Raw genomic sequence first — 7,859 nt, 5'->3', positions numbered from 1 at the left:
AATGCAATTAAAAAAGTTTAAAAATTGAGTTGTGTTTATGTTTGTGTCATTTACGCTGTTCATCCTTCTCTCTTTTACCTCCATGTTTGTGGCTTATTTAAAGTATCTAGCGGTGTGGCGCCAGATTCTCTCGGTGTGTATGAGGATGTCAGGTTGTAGGAGGTCCTGCCATAACTCGGCTGTTATGTGAAGCAACGGTTACAGTCACGTGCAGCTGTACAACGATACTTGATCTAAAGCTTTGACAAGGTCTCCTCCACAGAGCTCAAAGGTGGGGAAGGGGAGTGAACTCAGTCGATGTGAAAGAGTTACGTGCCTTGGAAGCATCTTCAGAGCTTATTGAGGAGGGTCTGCGCACTCTGGTTTCTTTCAAATAGCATTTAAGGGTACGGGGTAGTGTATTCAAGTTTTCAGCGAAATTAATACCCACGCTCTCAATCTTTAAGTAAGGGGTACCAGGTAGGTGGGGCTTTGAGGTACGTGAGCCACGTGACACCGGAACACATACACAGTGCAATGATACTTATTGTGCACTCGACCTAAGGAACGGGGGAGAAATGATCTTCTAGTGTTGCGATCAGCAGGGTGCAGTCACTGCTACGTACCCGTTATTTACATACAAAAACTCGGGTGCTGCGTCACCCGCTGCAGGGTCACCTTGTCTACCCGGGACTGTACCGCTGGTAGTCAGGGTATGGGAGGGGTGCATGGTGGAGGGAATAAAGCAATGTGAGAGGTACGCATCTACTTACACACGCACATTATTTATACAACAGAAATGCTCAAGACCTCCATGACTGTATATATTCCCACATAAGATTATGCAGTGTAGAATGCCAACAAGTCGTTTGAGTCCTGACCCTGATTATTGTAATTAATATCGAGACATACGAGGGCTGATCAGTAAGGCAGCTGGGTCACAGTGACCGCAAGCTGTGGCCGTGAGCGGCGTGTGGCGCTTGAGTTGCCGCGAGTCGATCAAAGGATGGAAAACTCAATCCTCGTCACAGCTGAGCTGTTGATGTACAGTTGTTAGCCTCCACCATCCCAGGAGATGGTAAGGGTAGAGACTGTCAGATGTTGTGTATGACACACACTGTGGGTGGTGCTGCAAGATGCTGCATGCAGACTCCGACTTGCTGCAACTGACTTCAAACATCATTTCTGAGAAAACAGAGGATGACTCATGATGGCAGCAGGCAACACAAGTCTGTGAACAGCGAACAGGTACAGTGACTGTCTGCTACAGTCCTTAGCTGCTGACACGGAGTAAAACTACAATCATAGAATATCAGGAAGCTGTTGAAGGCGGTCACTTTGAGGTGAGTCGTTTGTACAAGGACAAGCAATATACAGTGACATACTCGTGTGTTATGTACCACAATATACAGTGACAGACTCATTAGCACATCACAGATACGTGCATAAGAGTGAATTGTCAGGACACATGAAGAGACTAAACACAGTAACACACATCTTGTTGCTATCAGCGACAATCAGCTAAACAATCCTCCTTCCTACACGTTAATGAAGCTAACAATCTCTATGCCAACTGATGTTTGCAGAAAATGTTTGTATGTCTGTGTGCTATGTGTATGTCAGTGTGCGTGCGCCTGCGTGTGTGTCAGTGTGTGTGCGTGTGCCTGTGTGTGTGTGTGTGTGTGTGTGGTATATATGTGCGTGTCTTACTTGTGTGTGTTCTTCTCTGTGTGTACGAGTTTGCATGTGTCTGTGCACGCGCATCTGTTACCGTAAATATCTTTGTTTGTCACAAGGATATCGAAGTTCGTCATCCATCGATTGGCAGTGTGTGCCACACGGTGTGACATGTCACAGACAACGACACCACAGCGGCCTGAGGCTGACAGTCAGGTTGTACTTGTGACCATTAAAGCTGATGTGATCTTGAATAACTTGTAATCAAGTTGTACTAACACCACCCACGAGCTCACCATACTAACACTCAAGCTAGACCCATGTTGTTTACAGTCATCCTGAACTAACAACATTTTAATCCAACTGCACTACTTACAGTCATGTCATGTATTGTTAGCATAGCTGTCAATCAAGCTATATAATCACCTACAGTCAAGCTTCATTAGCCACTGACAATCGAGGTGTACTAAGACCACTCACAATCACACGATACTAACATTACTTTTACTCAAGAGATGATTGAGATTCGACATAAACTATTGGTTATTTACCCGTTAGTATATTTGTCAAATAAACACAAAAAGTGTCAAGATGAACTTAACAGTCGCAAATTCCTACTGATATGTAATATCGAAACCCTTGACAATGACTCTAAGACACACTGTGAATACTGTGGATACTTTGGGATTGTCTCTGGATATTTCTGCCAGTTTTATACAGTAACAATCTACAGTCTGACAAAAACATGCTACTGTTGTTTTACATTTCTTCTTTAATGGAATAAGTATCTCTCAGAAAAAATGAAATGTCCTGTCTATTCACAGACGTAATGTATTGGCTCAGGCGAGACAAATGTCAACCATGTCTGATCTCGCGTCTGCTTACATGAGGTGAGCGACTAGGATGATAATAGAATTAAAATACAGTAGCAGTAATATCATCAAAGGTACAAGCAGAAGCAACGCCAATTCAGACACATAGAAGTAATGCCATTGAAATGCCTGTAGAAACAATACCTCCAAGTAAAGGGCAACAGCTGCAGTTATTCCGTAACTGATCTTATGACACCTGCGTGACAATGTCTTTAAACTACAAATATTTTGTGGACATCGGTAGGGTAAAAATTATTGATTTGATTGACTTGTGATGTCAGGTGCTTAGTATGAATGAAACAAATAAATTAAGTTAATAATGGAAATACTAGTATCTAGATTTTAGTGTTGATAAGAAGACAACCATGTCATCACAGGCCCAGAAATTCTGGCTCCAGTGGGTTGAGGCCGCGTTTCCTAAACTCAACTCTCTCGCCTACTTCCTGCTCCTGTCTACTTCAACGCGTGCCGATGACTAGACAGTCAGTTTGCTGGTCAGGATTCTGGTCTTCAGTCAGCACCTGGAAGGCCGGTCAGTCCAGCAGTCACAATGCTATCCTTCTCTGCTCCCCCCAGCAGCAGGTCCTCAGCAGCACGTCCAGGACGTGATGTCAGAAATGATGCAGCCATGCAGCGGGTGATAGTCTGTCTTCAACACTTGTCTGAACAAAACAAAGAAGTGGTGGTTGGACTGAGTCAGCTGCAGTTCGGACAGTACCTGTGGGAACCTTCTTACTCTGCGGTCACCGGCCTGCTACCTCGAGCCACTTCTGCAGCTCTACCTCCGGAGTGGAAACAGGGCGACTTTGATGTGCTTCTTATTCACCGACATTATGGTTTGATAGTCTTTGAGGTGAAGGCTTCTGGTGAAATGTAAAGGCACTGAATATGTCTCAGAAGGATGTAAGATTGTTAATATCAAAAAAACTGCAGAAGCTAAAAGGCAGCTGGACAAGGCGGAGGCCATGTTGTTCACTGGTGTCCGACATCGCCCCGGACTGCGCATCATAAGACCATCGCACTGCTAACCTCACAGTTCACGGTTGCAACAAGCTGTGTCTGGCAACACCCAGCTGACTGAGGTAGAATCCTCGTTCTCCTACATGCTCCTACATCTCTCTAATATCACAACTACAGTTATTTCAACGCACGCGAGCTAGCTGAGGCACGCTACACTTGTCACAAACTATGAACACCTAATCTGACAACGACGGCTTGGAAATTAAGTGTCTTTATCAAACAGGCTTTTTTTCTTAAAAAGCTGGATAAAGTTTATTCTTGTCGATGATTTATGGTATGATGAATAACTGGGCTAACATTGGGCTAGTTGTGCGGGGTGGGAGGAGAGGGAGGAGAAGGGGTGACAACCCAAGGCCCGACACCTGATGGGGCCCCCGCCATAACAGTCCGTGGGGATGAGAGTCTGTGATGTTTTATTGCTCTGCTACGTAGGTTGTGCTGGCGTCCAAAGGCTCCGCCATTCTGTTTGCCCACGGCCCCCTTCCCCCTAGTCTACAGCAAGAGACTATTTTATATCATGTTAATGTTTACTTTCTTGCGTGCACCTGTCAACCTGCACATTGAGTGTTTATTCCCTTCTCTACCCCACGTGACTGCTTGACAGGACCTGTGTCGGTGTCTGGGAACATCAGACCCCGCCGACATCCCTGGTCTGTGTTTGTGCTGTGATCAGTTGTCTGACCCCAAGACCCCGTGTGACGTCAGTAGTCACGTGCTGAGGGAACTCGGACACTGGTGGCAGCGATTTGTGGCTGGGGCTGGACCTGACAGTCACATGACTGATGACGTCTACAAAACCCTGGTAGCCAGGTGAGAAATGTTCAAAACTGACGATTTTTGTTTTGGGAGTTTACAGTGATGTAAAGGTCGTTAGAGAGAAGCCAGGTGTGTTTACTTTAAACCATTCTCACAGAGAGAGAGAGAGAGCTCGCGGAAACGTGTTCCAACAAGTAACAATCGTGTAGAAGTCTGTCGCCAAGTAATTAGAGACTATAAACTTGGCTACCCATCTCTTTCGTTCAAAGCCATTACTTCCGGATGTGTCGTCTGTTTACTGTTTTTATTCCTTCCTTCTGAAGTCAATGATGCAAAACAATTGTAGGTGGTCTGTCTAATCAAGTAAAACGACCTTGCTATCACAAGATGTATAAAAGACTACCTTCTGTCTCTTCTCGGAATACACATTTATCTTGATTCATATTCAAGTATAATACAAAACGTAGCAATGCCACTTTACTTTTGTCCATCATTGTTTTTTGAGCAATCAAGGTGGAAAACATATATAATTATTTGAGAATTTTACAGTCATAGATCACAGGAAACAAGCTATCACTTGTTGTCGACGTTATTTTCATTATTGTTTATCAACATCACTGTTACTGTATATGTAATTACTTTAATCGTGATGATAGGTTCTGCGGTCCGGCGACAACAGTGAGTGTGCCATGCACATGTCCTCCACGTGTGAGTGTCAAGACCCTGGGTCAGGCCGTCTCCCACACAGGAGAGTGCTATACTGCTGAGATAAACTTTGTTCCAGAGCAAGTGAACTTGCTGAGCAATGCTCCTCCCAGACTCTATCTCACTGGAGGCACTGGCACAGGTAAAACTGTGGTGCTGCTGCTGATGGCTGCACTGTGGCTACAGTCTGGTAGCGATGTGTACATTGTGAGTAATTGTACTGAGAGTCAATGCAGTGGTGCAGCATGTTGTACCATCTGCTCTGCAGAATAAACAATGGCAGGCAACAGGAATTACACCCGAGAAACTTCACCTCCTGCATCATCCTTTTGATAAAAATGAAACGTGACAAGGACGTGGACGAGGCCGTGGACGAGGCTGTGGACGACTTGTCACAGGCAGCGAAGGGAGACACGCTGTACGTCATCGCTGATGAAGCGGCAAGGTGTGTTGACAAATGTAAACACATGTGTACAAGGCAGTAGAGGGCATAACACGTGTAAATGACAGTTAACAGTGTAAAACATGTCAATGACAGTAAACGGTATTTCACGCTTATTACTTCATCTGTAAACAATCATATCTGTCACAGGCCCTACTACTTTCAGCGTTTCTGTGACAAGCTGCTGACACGAGTTCCTCGTCTCCATCTGTGGGCGGCAAGTTCTTCCATAAATAACCCACGGCTGGCAAGTGGAATTTTTAACCAGACCTCCGCTCTCCACGACCCGTTCGTCAGGGAAGTCCAACGGGACAAGAGGATGACTGGAGATAACCTCGTTCCACCGTACAGTGAGCCAGGTGTGCCGACACACAGACGGCCGCCAGTCAGACAGATGTATCACGAGGTCAGGGTCTCAGGTCGCATCCCAGAGAACTGTGTCTTGTGTGGTCGTCAGGTGGCCAGATACCTTCTCAGTCTCCAGGTTGGTGATCCAGGTAGGTGTGACTGTTATGTAGTGTAATTTCTGTTGACAGTGAAACAGTGATCTGTACAGTAAATAATAATGGGGTGTGTCACAGAAATGTTCAGTAGACTGTTAGTGACACGTGTCTACAATTGTAAGTCATATATATCTGTCATGATCCTTTATATTGTTTATGTCAGTGTTCACGCTGTATTCCATAGTCTGACGATAATGACACTAAATGTAAATGTTAACAGGGATGAACGACTATATCACCACCACCACAGCAAGGCCGTCAGACCTGCAGTGGAGAGACGTGCTGGTGTTGGTGTGGCTTGAGGCCTCAGTGAGACTTGGGTGTTGTGACGGGGCTGAGAGAAGAGAAATCCCAGTGAAGGTGATGAGGCATGAGGACATCGAGGACGTGGCCAGGCCGCAGTGACGTGGTGTGGGTGAGCGCGTGAAAAACACGTGCGGGGCCTGGAGAGAAAGTCGTCGTCTGTCTGGAGAGTGTCCTAGATAACTCTTCTCGACTTCACCCATGTCCGCTGTATGTCGCAATTAGTGATTGTCTCCCCTGAAGACTAGTGCCTGAGCAGAATGACTCTCACTGTTATAATGAGCACTCTACTCAAATAACTCTGTGTGAGTAATATTATGAGTAAATATTATGAGTGTACTCAGATTGAGCTATATTCATGTTTCTGTGCTCTATGTTACACTATGGGACATAATACTGGATACAAGACCAACAACAGATTCATATTATGTATCATAATTCTATAGATTTCCAAAGCTTGTTCTATGTAGAAGGCTTGTTGTTGTTGATCTGAAAGGAGAGTGTTCCACTAAGGCGATTTTGCACTATGGGGAGGGGCAAAAGCTGTTCTATTAGAAGGCAATAATAGTGGAGGGTACATATGGGGCAAGTCCTACTCTCGATACAGGTATCGTCGCCTGTCGCGTTTGTTACGACAAACGGGTGGTAATCCATCTGGTTGTGAGTCGGCCTGTTAGGTTCGTGAGTATTAATGCTGGGTAATCTGTATAGCTTGAGGTTTATGTTATTTAGAAATGTTATTTGTTCTTTTATCTTGAAACATTCTTAGCATTCCTCTTTGCTCCCTTGGAGTCATGGCAGACATACTGCCAGCCATAGTTGTGGTTGTAAGTCGACATCGAGTCGACAGGACGACTACTGTATGTACAAGTGCAGACAAGACTAGCAACTAAAGTTGTGTTTTGATTCCTCCTGAGTCCTTGTGCCTTTATTTTAGGATGGATGATGGGCTGCTGGCACGAAGGACTCTGGTAGGCAGCTTCTTCCGTACATGGCACTAGCGCCTGCCTGAGTGCTCTGCTTCGAGTCTGGCGTGTGAATAATCAAACTAGTTTCCCCAACAGGGGTTTGTGAAACTCTCGCCTCACGCTCATATGCACGCTTTCATAATCGTGCTCACTCCATGGTTTCTTACCACGAGTTAAGGGAAATCTTGTTTTAAGACAGAAAAGGGAGATAACCCCTTTAACACGCTCATTCTTTCTTGGCTTTAGGTCAAAGTGTGCTCGTTAGTAGGTTACTTTGTTTGCCTCGCGTTGTCTCCCTTGTGCTTCTCTTCCTTGGATCGCTATGTCTAAGGGAATCTCAACATACTACTGTCGGAGTTGCTTCCTGTTTTCTCTTTTTTCTTGGTCGTCTTTTAGGGGCGATGTTATTTTTTTTTTTTTTTTTGAAACAGAAGAATTCAGATCGATTAAAATATCGTCAAAGGAAATTTTGTGGCAGTTACGAACGAGGCTCGTAACAGGAAATCATTTAAATGATAAAACATTTTCTTTAACACGAGACCGCACATCCATATCCGCCATCATCATCGGCTCAGAGAGCGAGAGAGAGGATGAGAGAGCGCGCTGTGTGGATGCTGGTGGAATTTGCTATACT

This window comes from Pomacea canaliculata, linkage group LG11 (assembly GCF_003073045.1).
Source record: "Pomacea canaliculata isolate SZHN2017 linkage group LG11, ASM307304v1, whole genome shotgun sequence".
Lineage (NCBI taxonomy): Eukaryota > Metazoa > Mollusca > Gastropoda > Architaenioglossa > Ampullariidae > Pomacea > Pomacea canaliculata.
This window is presented reverse-complemented; position numbering follows the sequence as displayed.